The following is a 16262-nucleotide window of genomic DNA, read 5'->3' as shown; positions in this document are numbered from 1 at the left end:
CTCTTTCAAGTCCCTCCCCACCTACCCCTGCCCTAGTTGGGGTCCAATTGCCTGAAAACAGAAAACATTGCTCCATGTTGCAAAATAGCTTCTAGGAACTAGTCAGATGAAGGTTCTCTTTCCTCTGAAACTTATCCTCATGGTTCTTTGAGGTTGCATACTCAGCATAAGTCTGAGTTCATAAAAAGTTAGCAAGTCATGTATTAGGTATAGTGAATGAAGAAGGAAGTATCGTTAATTTATGCGGCATTTGTTCTCCAGTCTCTTAATCCAGGGCAGTAATGCTAATGGTCCAGGTATCATCCTAGGGTTGGATGTGGCCACTAGTAGAGCTCCTGATGCTACTTGTCCCAGACTTCAACTTAGCTGTGCCAGTCTCTGCCAGGGCTCTTGTGTGAGCAGAAAAGGTGGAATAAATTCTCAAGGAGTCATCTGTACTGGAGAATGTTCATAGATCACAACCGCTCTGTCTGTGGGCATGGAGACATGGCTTTGACTTCTCTTAGTACTCCCTGCAACAATATGACTTCAGGTGGGAAATCTTCAGTTGAATTCTGTAAATCATTCCCCATGCTCAACTGACATTTTCTCTCACAGTCTGATGTCTTAAGGAAGATAACCATAAATCAGACTTTAGGCAATCCCCTATGTTTGTCATTCACTTTGAGTGACACCTGCTACTTGAGTGTCTTTCTCTCTTCCACATACTCAACAGATAGTAATGTCTGCTCAACACAAGCCCAAGTTTGCCATGAATCTTCAGACCTTCTAGCTGAGTGTCAGCTGGGTACTCTGATCCATTCTCTCCAATCCTCTTTCCCACCTCCATCTGCATTACTAATTACCAGTATATCCTCCTCAGAGGCCACTGGAGGAATGACACTATTAGGTTGTTTTAGCCACATCATAAGCAATAGCTATGTAAGACTCCTTCTGCACGGACCCCCGCTCAAACAAAATATAAACATGTTCTTGGTTAGCAGTGTGGTGGCATGTGGTTTCCTTTAATTCAAAGTTAGAGGCCCCCTCAGGGTTTCTCATGGTTTCTCTGCAAGTCTCAGAACTGTTGTTTGTTTACTCTGAACATGAAGGTGGCTGATGGAACTTCATCCTGATGAACCACACCATCCTAGATGATTTGGGGCTTACTTAGAGTTTACATGCATCTTGAAAGCTTTTGAGTGTTATTTGAATTAGTGTCCTGAAAAGTAACCCAATGTAAAATCTCAAAGCTTTCATCAATATTTTCTTTCTGGAACTCCACTCCAGTCTACAACATTTTGTGGTCAAGCTCTAATTTTTACCTAACAGGTTGACTCTACAATTTTGGGAATTTCCAGGCATTTTTTTGTTGTAATTTTTTAATCCAGTGGCAATTTAATAGCATTGCAATATTGACCATAGTTTAAAAAAATTGAAAATAAAAATATAAAAAATTTAACTAAAATTAAGGAAACAAAAAAGAAAAAAATACATTTTTGGTTCAACATCTTTAGCAATTAGAGAAATGTAAGTTAAAACTACACTGAGATTCCCTCTCACTCTAGTCAGAGTGGCAATTATCAAGAATACAAGTAACAATAAATGTTGGCGAGAATGTGGGGAAAAAGGTTCACTCATACATTGATGGTGGGATTACAAATTGGTACAACCACTCTGGAAAGCAGTATGGAGATTCCTTAGAAAACTTGGAATAGAACCACCATTTGATCCAGTTATTCCATTCCTCTGTCTATACCCAAAGGACTTAAAATCAGCGTACTATAGTAATGTAGTCATATCAATGTTCATAGCAGCTCAACTCACAATAGCCCATCTATGGAACTAGCCTAGATGCCCTTCAACAGATGAATGGATAAAAGAAAATGTGGCATATATACATAATGAGATATTACTCAGCCACAAAGAAGAATGAAATTATGGCATTTGCTGGTAAATGGATAGAACTGGGCAATATTATGCTAAGTAAAATAAGCCAGTCCCCAAAACAAAGGCCAGATATTCTCTCTGATATGTGGATACTAAACCACAAAAAAGTAGGATAGGGAGGAGAACAATAGAAGCTCATTGGATTAGACAAAGGAAAGGAAAGTGAGACGGGAATGGGAATAAGAAAGATACTAGAGGGCTGGGGGTATAGCTCAGTTGGTAGCGTGCTTGTCTTGCAAGCATAAGGCCCTGGGTTCAAATCCCCAGCACCACCAAAAAAAAAAAGAAAGAAAGATAGTAGAATTAATTAATATAACTTTCCTATCCTTAGAAACATGATTCTGAGAAGTACATAAGCATCAAACTGCCTAGACATACAGAGCCCTGCCTAGTGTGAGCACCTGACTTGGAAGACAGTTAATACCCAAGGGAATGAATACACCACCAGTGTAACCCCACATCATCTACAACCACAAGAATAGGGTCCTAATTAGAATAAGTTATACTCCATGTATGTATAATATGTCAAAATAGACTCTACTGTCACATATATCTAAAAAGAACAAAAAAAATCAAAAAATGAGTACATTTTTGATGTTCTAAAAAATAAAGTTTAATTTTACCTTCTCTCAAGTTCACATACTACTTCTTATCTTGGAAAATTTTTAATTATCTTAATGTAGGAAGTGTTTGAAGACTATACAAGCTAATAGCAGCTAACCTACTCAAATCTCTAATTTTATTGTTGAATATTGGCAGGCAATATGTGTTTGATACTTTCCTTAAGGTTGTCACAACTCAGAACATATGCTAGGACTCAAGGCTTCTCCCAAATTTTCATTAGTTATTCATTACATCTACTAAATACACAGTGTGTACTATGTGCCAGAAATTTATCTGACTTTTAAGCCTTAAAATGAGGAAAAGACAATATTTTTGCTTAAATGAAGCTTATGTTTTAGTGGAGGGTCAAATGCTTGTTAACTGAGTATGTGAATGAATTAGGGTGGCCAGCAAGTGGAGGCTGGGACTTGTTTTTACCTGTACCATTGCTCAACTTTGCAGACATTTTATAATCTGATTTCAACACATTTAGTCATTCAGATTCTTTTGCTTCCTAACACCCTCCTTCTCTGTCCCACACAAACCTGTGTCTCTCAGTCAGAGCTTGTTCCTTCCCCTGTCAGTGACCTAACCTCCAGTTGACCCTGTTCTTCCTCTTTCTAAAATTCTTCTTTTTCCAACCTGGCTCAGCTACTCCTGTATACCTGTCAACTCACTAATGTCTTCTCTAGTTCAATGGTTCTCAAACTCTAGTATGTATGTGAATTACCTGGAAGCTTTAGAGAAGCCCTGATAGGCCTCATCCCAGATTTTCTCCTTTAGGACATCTGTGGTAGAGCTTATAAATGCTTTTATAACAAGTTCCCAGGTAATGCTGATGCTGCTCCAGTGGGGTGGGCCTGGGGTCTTTCCTTGGGTATTAACTATCTTCCAAGTCAGGTGCTCACACTAGGCAGGGCTCTGTATGTCTAGGCAGTTTGATGCTTATGTACTTTTCAGAATCATGTTTCTAAACAAAATAAGATGAAATACCTAGGATTACAAAGAAAACCAAATACATTAAAATTGATTGTTCAAATTACTCTAAAACTGTGATATTTATAATATCTGTAAGTCAACTGTAATGTGATATGAAAATTTTGGGATTTCTATTGGTGATAAAGTCACATCTACTGCTGGTTTGTTGTTTATATACATAATAGAAGAAAATGCTAAATTTCAAGTAGAGGTTAGTAAAAATAAAGAACCTAGATTAGGAATCCTTTCTCTGCTTCAATCTCAAACAATCTATCCTTTGCATTTGGTTAAGTGCCTAAGAATTCAATTGTTGGTTCAATGTTATTAACTATCTTCTACGTGGGGACACTGGGCTAGATACTAGACAGTCTGTGTCTTAAGACGTTGTGTCTTAGGAAATTTCTATTTTGATGAGTAAAGATTGAAATATTAATTGATGATTAAAGTGTAATGTGACATACGCAGAAATAGAAGTATGCAGAGAGCACAGAAAAAAGAATGGAATGATTTTGGTGGAGCATAAGAGATGGAGTGAGATCCCAATTAGCTAGAGTGCAGTTGAATGGTACTTGTGGTAGTTGACTACTGCATCAGTGGTCCCCAGAGAAACTTGCTTGCAGATAGCCACGCCCTCTCACATTGATCCAAAATGTGCTTTGACCAAACAAATATTAGCAAGCATGATGCAAATACTTGCACATTTGGGACTTGACTGCTGGAATCCAGCTGCCATGCAAAATTTTACAGAATGGGGAGAGGCTGTGTGAAGAGAACTCCTGGAAGGTGAGGGACCATGTTGGGGGTTCCAACTGTTTTCAGATGATGCCAGGATTAATTCATGCTCTTTGTTGAATGCAGCTGCATAAGAAACCCCATGTTGCTAGAGCAGTGTAGGACACTTTGACTCACAAAATTGTTAGGGATAATAACCCATTGTTTTAGAGTAGTTTCCTATACATTAATAAATAATTGAATCTGTTGTTTTTAATGTCTTTAATACTTTTACTTTTCCTGTTGGCATTTAAAGATGCAGAGGACAAAACACTACATAGTCATCTGAAGCAGATATTTTTCTGCATACAAGTAAGCACAATTTAAGTTTCTAGTATTTCATATATTTAAATCCTGTAAGATCTATGCCTAGAGAATTTATATGATAAATATGACTCTGGTAAACTAATTATTACCTTAAAAATCATAAATTCTTAAAATCTGAGATTTTGAACTGGAAAAGATCTTAAAATGCATGCAGCCCAATCTCTTACTTGTAGAGATAAGGACACTCACTGAGACCTAAGAGGGTAAATGACTTATCCATGTTGTTAGCAGGATCCATAAGAGATACCAAATCTCCTGACTCCTAACTTTGTGTCTTTTAATAAATAAGAAATAGTAACATGTTGCCTACCATTTCCGTTATCATATTTTATTTTCACAATAGGCAAAGTGTATATTTTTATCCTTTCCAATTTTATAGATGAAAAATACAAGATTTGGAAAAGAGACTGCTCATCTCACATAAAACCAGGACTATAGCTACATGTGGTTAGTGGCTACCAACACAGGCTGGTCCAGGGCTCTTTCATTATATTGTGTTGCCTATAATGGCTAGAATAAAAAGCAATTGTTTGAAAGAAAATCAACAGAAGACACTAATCTGGTTTATCTTTGAATTTTTCATAATGATATGCCACGTACATGATGATCATTCAATAAATATTTATAATATGAAATGGATGCATGACTGAATGAGTAACTAGATAAACAAGGGAAGAAACAAAATTATATTTCATCTGCACAAGGCACTGCATTCTTGAAGTGTATGGTTAATCGAGATTCCTCTGTATTTGAAAAGGAACAGGGGATCAAACTCCCAGTCAGTAGAAATGATAAAATTTTGTAATCATTGTGCTTTGCTTTCAATTCTAAAGCAGAGTAACAAACAGAAGTTAGCTCTTTCAGTATGTCTCTTCTGTCTTGAAAATAGCTCAAAAGGCCCTCTCTGGACATAGTACAATGGTAGGAAGGAGGTGAAGAGAGAATTTGCCACGGAGACAATGAAAAACTGAGGTTAATGGCCCTTCTCCCAAGAGGGAAAACAGGTAGACAATGCAACTCAGTCAGCCTCGAACAGCCCTGTCCAATATAAATGAGCTATATATTTAATTTAAAATGTTGTAGTAGCAACATAAAATTAATTTTGAGAATATACTGTAGTTGATTATCATTTCAGTGTCTAATCAATACCCAAATTATAGATGAGATACTCTGTGTATTTTATACTTATAGTATTTCTCAATCCAGACTAGTCACATGTCTATGCACAATAGCTACATGTGGTCAGTGGCTGCCAGCACAGGCTGTGTAGCAAATAACTTAACCTTCTATAACAGTTTCTCATCCATAACTACTTTGAGCTGCTCAGAGCTTTATATGAAGTGATGGTTATAAAAGTGTTTAGTCAAATACCTGGCACGTAGGAAGCACTCCATTAGTTGTAGCTATAAGAATCTACTGGGATCTCACTGTATCATACAAACTCAAACCCTTCTTTGGATTTTTTTAAATTTTTATTTTTTATTGGTACTGGGGATTGAACACAGGGTCACTCAATCACTGAGCCACATCCCCAGCCCTTTTTATATTTTACCTAGAGACAGGGTCTCGCTTTGTTGCTTAGAGACTCGTTAAATTGCTCAGGCTGGTTTTGAACTCAGGATCATCCTGCCTCAGCCTCCTAAGTTGCTGGAATTAACAGGTGTGCACCACCTCACCTGGCCCCACTTTAGATTCCTAAAAAAATGTTAATATAGGGTTTCCTACACTTCACTGTATTCTCTTCCATGGTAAGTAAAGAGGGGCTCTTAAGCAAAATGAATTTCAAAAACTAATAGATAGACCAAAAATTGTCATGAGTTCTTTCACCAGAGACTCTCATGTGAATAAAACAAGGTGGATTTATATATGTATGTACGTGTGTATGTGGTACTAGGGATTGAACCCAGGCCTTCATGTGTGCTGGACTAGTGGTGTACCACTGAACCACACCCTGGCCCAAGGTGGTCTCTCTTTTTTTTATTGTGGTAAAATAAACATGAATTTTACCATTTTAACTATTTTTAAATATACAATTCTGTGGCATTATATACATTTACTTTGTTCTGCAACCATCAACACCATCCATCTCCAAAATCTTTTCATCATCCCATATGGAAACTCTACCCATAAAACAACAATTCTTCATTATCTCCGTACCCACAAGGTACCTCAAATTAAGTGTAGGTCTAATTTTTGAAGTACCATTTTTTTAAACAGTAAAATAAGAGATTGTGTTCTAAAACACAGATAGAGTAAACCTAGAGGTTTAAAAATGTATAACTAATGTTGGAATGAATGTTGACATCCACAGATGAAAGGCACTGTACTAATAGTGATTATTATACATATTTGAGAGAGGTGATCACTGTAAAGGTTTTTCTTTACTTACTGAAGGAATTTTTAATGAAAATACATATACATGAATAAAAAGACACATGTCTACATATGATTGTTGCTCATGAACTTTATAAATAATGATGCCAAAATCTTCATGTTTATCAGGAATGTTTCTGGTATAGTAGATTTCTGGGTTCCAACTTTAACTTTGTTGCTAGTTTTCCATTTGACTTGGGCTTGAGTCTTTCAAGCCCCTCCTATCTTTATCTGTGAAATGCAGATACTAAAAGTCCTTCCTACATCATAGGGTCAATGTGAAGATCAAACAAGATAATCAAAGTGAAAGGCCTCTGAAAACTACAAAGCCTTGTAGAAATGTAAGACATTATTAAAGGCTGTGGAGAGATTGCTAACACAGTTTGATTTAAGGCCAAAGTTTTGTATTTCTAAAAGTTTAAAGATATTCAGTATTTACAAATTATTTAGAAAGTCAAATTCTTGCTTTAGTGACCCAGTACTGTGGCTAAATTGTGTTCTAAATGCTGTACATTTGATACCTACTGCTATAAGTCATTTAACCACATCACCACACCAGACGCAATTATACAGCATTTCAGCAATATCCACAATTTTTAGTGGGTAAGAAGTTATAAATTCACATAGCATAAAGACAAAGTCATGTTTTTAAAAGTTCTTTTACTTTTCCATGGTAGCAAAAATGTTGCTCTAATACATCTACTAAAAGAGACTTGCCTGCCAATGCAACTTAATAAGCATTTATTGAGTGCTTGTGGTGTACAATCATGGGGTGGGGGAGGATAGAAGTGGTGAGAAGAAATGCAAGAGAGGAAAGGTTCTGGAATTGGATGAGTTTTAATACTGGTGGAGAGAGGAAGATGCTGTGACAACTAACTAAAGACAAAATGAAATCAATGCCAAGAAAATGATTGAGGAATGTGCCATGGGAGTAAAAGAAGGTACAAAAGTTAATTCATTCCATCTAGGAGGGCAAAATCTGGTGACACTTTTTCTGAGCTTTGATGCATGAGAATTCCTCAAGTCAGATACAGAGGGAAGGGTATTTCAAACTTGAAAGAACCATACCTAGTCCATTCCAATGATTAATCTCTACCCACTAATTAGTTGATAAAACTAAACAATTTAGCAGTGTGCCTGTGATGCCACAAAGTCACAGCTGTGTGGTGTTAGGAGTAAGTCCAAGATTCTCATTTGAAAGCAGTAGCCCTGTGGCATCCCACCTGTCCAGCAGGGCAGCTCATAGAGTATCACACATGATTCTGCAAACCATACTCCATTTTATTTGTTTCATAAATGTGCCAGAATTTTACTCTTGTTCAGACAGAGTTCCAAATTTAAATAACTCACACACACCTAGAAAATTCCTCTAGGCCCATGCTCCAATTGTAGATTTCTAAGCATAATTCTCCTATTGTAGTCAGTTTTCACAGATCCAGCATTAACCTTTCACTTAGTTTTACTTTTCTTCTAGGATTTCATTATCTGCTCCACATTACTGTTAGATTACACTTCCCTTTCCAAAAACTCTAAGAGCTCACTTTCAAACATTATGCCACTGTAAACACACATTTAATGAGAACTTACCTTAGACAAGGCAATGTGCTAAGTCTCCTTTGCATAGGGCATGTAGTATTACTATTTCTATTTTATAGAACAGTCACTAACAGAGGTTTGGTGACTTGTCCAAAGTTATGCAGCAAGTCAGTGATGGAGCTAGTACCAAAGTTTGGGCATTTAACCTTGCCCTGACTGTCCCTGTTCCCTTTCTTTCCCCTTCAATATCAGCATGGAATTCTCTCAAGTTTAAATGTTATTTATATGGTAACCACTTGGAAATGTGGCATTCTCCTGTAGGGAAGCGGACCAGGCCACTGCTGACTCAATAAGTTCATGTTAACCAAGCCAGGACTCTCTGTGCAAGGCACTGTGTGAAACACATGTATTTTCTCATTTTAACCCTCATAGTTAGCCGGAAAGAGGAGCATAAGTATCGTCTGTTTACTTAGATGAGCAATCTGAGGCACAGAGAGAATGAGTAATTGGTGTAAGGCCCTATTAGAAGCAAATAGGGCCAGTGATTAGATCTTGGTCATTCAATATCAGGGATCTAGCTTTTAATGTCTGAGCCATACGAGATTTGGATGAGCACCCCAAGAAGACTCTACCTGAAAATTTCTCCCCTATCTACCCCAGAGTCTGAAATGAGGATCCTGAGACCTTCCCTAATAGTTAGGCCTTGTTTTTGTTTTCAGGGCCAGAGGGACACTGGGAATAGCAAGTGTTGAGTTCCTTTTTCAAAGTCCCATCCTAGATGGAAAGAGCCACAGGTGAGCAACACCCAGAGCCTGCAATCAACAATGAAAGTGAGGTGCTGGAATCATCTAAGATCCTGCCACTCCCTTGCTTATAGTCATTCACTAGCAGCAATCACCAACAGGATGCAGCCTGCTTCCCTCAGCAAGGGAGGGATGGCTACTCTTCCAGCATCTGTTTACCAGCCTTCTTAGTTTCATCTGTCTCAGCATCACACATGGCAATAGCCATGACCTGTGACAGGCATCTTCATGTCGTCACCAGCCTTGATGCATCCAGTGTTCTTTCATCTCTTTCATCTAACGTAACTTGTAGCCCTCCTTCAAGAAATACCTTGGTTACGTTAGCATTAAAACTTCTATTATCCCCTTCCTCCAGAGTGTGTGTGTGTGCACCTGCCTTGTGACACTTTTGGACATCCAGTATAGCACTTAATTCTAAATTGAAATGATTTACAAATTAGTCTTTTGAAAAGCAAGGGGAGTGGCTTAATCCTCTTTTGCTCTTCCATCAGCTCGCCATGCTCTCAAAGGTTGGGTGAAAGTCAGAACACACATTTTAACTCCCATAGTGCAGGGACTTGTAGGCCAGGTTAGCAGCCCTGCACCCTGCATGGAATAAGGTCTTGGGGATCAGCATTTGTAAGTCTGAGAGAAGGCAGACTTTGGGAAGAACCAAAGGTAGACCCGGGCCACGCTCAGCTGGGAAGATGGTGAGGAAGACGGTAGGAAGGAGAAGGCCATAAAGGTTCAGAAGTTTGCCTGGAACCCCATTATCAGTAAAAACTGTTAAAAACTGATCATGATACAACGCTGTATTTAAAGGCACTCCTCCTTCCCACCAATTAGCAACCTTCCAGGAGCATACCAGTTTGCACACCCAGTAGGGTGGCTCAGGCAGTATACATTAATCCACATATTATTGAATTAGATACTTTAAAAGAATCATCTTATTGATCCTTTCAACAACCTGTACACGTAAGGATACAATGACGTTTCGAGGGTTAAACAACATGCCCCCATCACTGGGTTCTATATTCCCATATCCCTTTTCCAGCACGGTGCCTGTCCCCACTCTTTGGGTGGGGAGCACCTTGCACTCCACGCTCTCGGGCTACACTCACACTAAAACACAAAGGTTAAAAAAAAAATCTATATATCTATATATCTATATCTATATCATCTATATATCTATATCTATATCTATATCTATATATCTATATATATATCTATATCTATATATCTATATCTATATATCTATATCTATATCTATATATCTATATCTATATCTACCGCTTTCTCATTTTTGCAAAAACCAAGTTGTTTCGGGGCACCTCACACCTGAGGAGGCCAGAAAGACAGAGAAGCAGCAGGAACAGGACCACCCGAAGGAAGGGAAGCGGGGAGGCGGGAGCGGCCGGCGCCGGGGGCGGGGCGGGGCGGGGCGGGGCGGGGCATCGCTGGGACTGGGGGAAGGACCTGCGCACCGCCCTCCGCCCGCGCGGGGAGCCCGCACGCGCCGCCCTCGGCTGACAGCCGCCGGGCGACACCTGGGTCGCGAGGCTAGCGCAAGCAAGCAGAGCAGAGTCGACGTGACTGGCCCGGGAAGGGAGCCTCGCAGCGCCCAGCAGCGAGGAAGGTAACGCGCAGCGCCCGGGGCGCCGGGTTTGGACCCCCAGGCCCGGGGTTGGGGTCAAGAAGAAGCGGCAGGCGGCCAGATGCGCTTCTTGCCTGACGGCGACCCCAAAGAGCGCGCCCGGGTTTTAGTTTTGACTTCTCTGTCCATTGACTGTGTTATCCGGACAACTTTCTTTCCCTCTCTGGGTTTCTGTTCCTCTGTGAAATGAAGGCGTTGGTATGGAACGGTGTTCTTTGGGCTTCTGAGCTCTAGAACGTGAAGGGCGTTTTGGCACCTGAGAAGCTTTACTCAAGAGCTTCCTGCGGCTGCCCAGGCTGCGGATTTCCAGGGAAGCTGGGGTCCCCGGGTGGGCGGGGTTCTGGTGGAGTGTCCTGTTTTCTGGTGCTTTGACCCTGGGTTTGGGGCTGACTGAAACTGGCTGCAGAGTAACGAACGAGCCTCCGAGTGCTCGGGTGAAGAAAATTAGAGCGTTAAGCCCCATTTACAGGTGGGGAACGGGCAGGTAAGAGGCTGAAGATTTCTCCTGTGAACATAAGCAGATTTTGCATTATTTGCAAATAAGCTTATTTTGCATTATTCCCCCTACACCAGACTTCGTCCCGCGGCGTGCTGGACATCACACGAAAGGGATTTATCATCTTTCAAGTAGAAAACTGATTGCTTCAGTGTCTAAACATAGGGCTCCATCAGCATATAGGAAGTAGGTCTCTCTGCACCCATTCTGCCCCCTCCTTCTTCCCTTTCCGTTCTTTTCTCTTTATAAATCCCCTTTTGAGGGGTTCCACTTCCTGCTGCAATAAAAAGTCCTTATTTTCATTTAGTGCTGATTTGTGACCCCAGTAGGAAGCTCCAGTTCTGGGTTGTGAGAGAAGTCTAAAGAAAAACAGACTGAATCATAGCCCGCTGGCACATACAGCCTGGCAGGGATGTGCAGAGAAAGACCCTGGCCTTCAGAAAGACAGGCTTTGGAAGGTGGGTGGATTCAAACTTTTGTCTAGTTTCCTTTCCCCTTCTGGGCTGCTATATTCCAGCTAGTATGGTGGCTTCTGCTGTCAACTTGATGTAGCAGCCACGAAGAGTATGGGTGAAAGTTGTTGAGCACTTCGGTGGGGTTCTTTAGATCTGTAGCAGTTTCCTCCCTTCAACTTCCTCTCGCCTCTAGTTTTTCTGTTCCACTCCACCCCAAGGGTGCTATCCAGGTGTAAACAGATTCCAGAACCCATCAAGAGTGCCCAGGAAGAAGAGAAGGTATGGGAAAGAGGACAGAAAAATGTTGACCTTCTTTTATTGGGTACTTACTGTGAACCAGGAACTCTTTTACATATAATGGGTCCTTGATTCTCACAAACTCACATGAGAGATGGTGCACTCTATCCCACTTTATGGATGAGAAACTGAAGCTTAGGATTGCTTTTCTTAGTATTAGTTGCATACATGACTGGGATTCATATCCAATACCCCATGTTCTTTCCACTTTCTTTATTTCTTGAGTAATGGCAATTTGAAATTAGAACAACAAAAAGCAACTGGTATTACTGAGCTCTTTCTAGGTGCTTTCACTGTTCAAAGTGTCTTAGAGGTGGGGTGTCCTTTACAGTGCTGGAGTTTTGGTTATTCCAGGGGACTTCAGTGACTGCCTTCCTTTCTCTTAGCAGTTCTGTTCTAAAATTCCTGCTTGATCCGGCCCAGCTGCTCTTGTGTGGGTGGGGTAGGGGCCCTGTTTGCTTTTTCCTAGAAGTGGCTTGGGGTCTAATGAAAGATTAATTGTCCACATCTGATCCGTTAGACCTGACCGTTGGCTTGTGAATGATCCTGCTGTCCCCTAAGAAGCCTTTTTCAGGCTTCACTCAATAAACATTTGTGGAATGAATGAATTAGCACCTTGTGAAGCATGGTCTGCTGCCCTGTTTAAATGTGAGGCAGCATAGGGGCAGCCTGGGCCCTGTCCTCCAAAACAGTTATGCTAAGCCAGGTGGTTCTCCCCCTTGGGTGAGGGAGAACTGTGCTCCTGTGCGCTTCCAGACTTCCCTGGGAAAAAGTTTGCTGCCACCTGTTTTATAAATAATTTTTAAAGAAACAGTACACTAAGAGAAATTTGTCTTTGTGGTTCCCCCAACCTGAAAAGTGACTTAATATTGATAAGGTCACTCTCTCAAAGAAAAGAAGATGATACTGTTTATCCTTTTTTTTTTTTTTCTTTTGAAGTACTGGGAATTGAACCCAGGACCTTCTACTTGCAAGGTAAGCACTCTGCCAACTGAGCTATATCCCCAGCTCAAGGTGGTATTGTTTATCTTAGGACTCCCCAAACTTCTCTATGGAAGAGACCCTAACAGGAAAGAAGACTAACAAATCCTCCTGGGATGTTGGGATGTAGTTCAGATTGGCTCCAGCACCTTAAAAATGTTTTAAGGACTTATGCCATTTTTGAAAATTTGATTTTATGATATGTGAATCTCAGTTTAAATATATAAAAAAGTTTTCCCAAAAAATATTTGAGTAAAATTGATGTCCTGGCAGATTGTTTCATATTTTTAGTGTTTGAGGGGACCCAGTGGAGAAGCAGGGCAGAGGTTTTGGTCTGGGAGCTTAAGAGTATCATTGGCATTTTCCATTCACTGGTTCACAGTGACAGCTTCTTCCTGCCCTGGGAGAGCACACAGTCCTTTCTCTTGGTTTTTCAGAACAAGGAATATGTTTTAAAAGATAAAAGTAGCCTGTATTGTTCTCTGTTATCAAAAGTGTGTGTATTTACTGCAGAAAAAAGATGAACTATAGTAATAATGAAGTAATAATACAGAAAATATTGAAAGGCAGAAATAATGAGAATACTATTAACAATAATAATGATAAAATCAATACATCTATACGCAGAAATAACTGATTCAAAACTTGAGATACAGTTTTCCAAATCTTGTCTTTGTGAGTAAATTTAAAAAAAAAATGAATATAGCCCTTAGTTTGATTGAAATCTTATCAGAGCTAGAACCATCTCATATTATTTTTGAAAGAATGCAGAGAATAAATTAAGAATAATTAAAAGCACCATAAAGGTTAATTCTGTTTCTGAGCCCCAAACCTTTCCATCCCCCATAGTTCCCCTGTGTCATTTAGTTTCCAGCAGAGACAAGTGTCAGACTGTGGGGCTACTGCTGAAGTTGCAGGGCCACGCTGTGCACCTTGCTAAATGTTTCAAATAAAATAGTAAAGGTTGCTCGTTAGTGTTGTTGATGTGTAAAATTTGGGTAGAAAATTCAAAAGTTCATCTGCAAAATGAGGAGACAATCTTGAATAATATTATTGTTCCAGCATCATATTTTAATCCCTGTGACCTTGGGTAGCACAGGTTGCTTCTCTGAACTGATTTCATCTTCTGTAAATTGGAGATAATGTGTTTTAGCTTTCCATCACTGTGACAAAATACCTTAGATAATCAACTTATAGGAGGAAAGATTTATTTGGCTTGGGTTTAGGTCCATGGATTGTTGGCTTTGTTGCTGTTGGGCCTGTGGCCAGGCAGTTTATCATGGTTGGAGTGTATGGTGGGGGAAACTGCTCACTTCATGGCATTCAAGAATCAGAGAGGAGGGGGCCAGGATTTCAATATCCCAATCAAGGGCACACCTCCAGTGACCTGTCTTCTATGAAGGCCCCACTACTTCCCCCTAGTGCCACAGATTGGTGGCCAGTGGGCCATTGGGGGACATTTCACATCCAAACTATAGTACTACTTTGCTCTACCAGAGTCATGTGAGGACAAAATGTCAGGTGTAACTATTTATTTGAATTGCATGCTAGAATGTTTGCTATTAATAAAAGTGTTTAAACGTAGAAAGTTGAAAAGCCCTGTCAGACTATGAAATTCTGGAATCCAATCCTTACATTAATAGGACTTAATTATGATATAAACCCTATTTTGGAGCTCTACCCCAAGTTTTCTTCAAACATTGTTGAATTCCTTGCTGGCTAATATCTTGCTGATTTTCAACACAATCCTGAATAGGGTAGTTGCATTTTACAGGGCAAAGTCAGGCTTGCCATCCAAGGAAGTTACTCATTTGCACAAGGAGTTCCTGAGCATTGTCTCTAGTTGCCTTAAGCAAGGCAGAAGGCATGCTAGGAGGAAGCAGTAAGATAGATTAAAAGGCATTGTGCCCATTGGTGGGGTGAGAGATGATAAGCACCAGCAGCCATTGCCTTAAGGAGTCTCTCCGGCATGCACCCTGCTCCTGGCAGCTCTGGACCTTGCATTGAGAAGTAGTTGGTTTGGCTTTTATCTCTGCATCTGTCAAAGACAAGTTGCACAAATTAGGTTTAGTCACAAATGTGAGCTTTGCTTTCTTAACTGTTAAGTTAGGGATTTGGATCAGATGAGGTTCTTTCCAGTCTTAAAAATCTCATTCTGGGTCGTTTTTAAATTATTCATTTCTTACCAAATAGAAATCTGGTAGAGAATTATCACATCTAAGACAACTCGGGTGTCAGAAAATGTACCCACTTTTTGTTGCTTTGAGCTTTTGGTGATCCCCTAATGATTTTCTAAAGATCTTCCCACCTGACTGCCTTCCACAGATCATTGAGAGGAGTTGTTCATTTGTTGCTATTTCTAAAACCTCTTATAATGTTAGAAGAGAGGACTGTTTAGGGACAATTTGTGGAAAGGTGGGTGTATAGAAATATAGAGAAAAAGCAGGTTTTTTATGGTAATAAAGCATACATTGTACTGAGTATTTGCCTCTCAAGTCACTAAATACAGTACTTAGTGTCCCTCAGGCACTTGGCCTTGTGTTAGAACTTTTGTAAAATGTGGGAGAGGCACATGATCTCATTCTCGAGTGGTTCAGCACTGGAAGAGGGGAAGATGATACAGAACACAGGGGTATGCAGCTGTGGTTGGAATAGGAACGAGATGAAAAGACCGATTTGGGAAAAGATTGAGTCCCTGAGGGCTTGAACTGTGTAATTTAATGCTGCATTCTCAGCCTGGCAAAGTTTCTGGCACTCAGTGGGAACTAAGTAAAGGTTTTTAAATTAAATAATAAATAAATAAATGAAAGAATGAAATTAATCGTTCTCTGAAATGAAGTCTGCTGAAATATGGTGCAATGTCCCTCTGATGGTCACAGAGATTTCTTTATGTACAACCTGCGGAAACACTTCCCTATGCATTATCCTTCATATTGATAATAGAGATAAAAGAAGGCCAAAATAAAAGCGTTTCCTAACGTCATACTTTCTAGATACTTTGTACCTACTGGTAGAAATAGATTTGGCTTATTATTCCTAGATGTCTTCTTTCTACAAATACATCGAGGAATCTCCAAAAT

General features: G+C 39.9%; 1 protein-coding gene across 10 annotated transcripts in view; it reads left to right on the top strand.

Moving 5' to 3' along the window:
- The first annotated feature begins 10769 nt into the window (after positions 1-10769).
- Positions 10770-16262, top strand: part of SYTL2 (synaptotagmin like 2) — a 110017-nt gene continuing 104524 nt past the window's right edge. For 5 of the 10 annotated variants that reach the window (XM_079105524.1, XM_079105532.1, XM_079105530.1 and 2 more), the window contains exon 1: positions 10788-10935. The gene's annotated coding sequence lies outside the window, so the exon portion shown is untranslated. Of the gene's footprint in view, positions 10936-16262 lie in introns of all 10 variants that reach the window. The other 5 variants (XM_079105528.1, XM_079105526.1, XM_079105527.1 and 2 more) reach the window with 2 other exon arrangements.

Source organism: Sciurus vulgaris (genome assembly GCF_902686455.1).
Source record: "Sciurus vulgaris genome assembly, chromosome: 11".
Lineage (NCBI taxonomy): Eukaryota > Metazoa > Chordata > Mammalia > Rodentia > Sciuridae > Sciurus > Sciurus vulgaris.
Note: the sequence above shows the minus strand (reverse complement) of the source record. Positions and strands in the feature narration are given on the sequence as shown.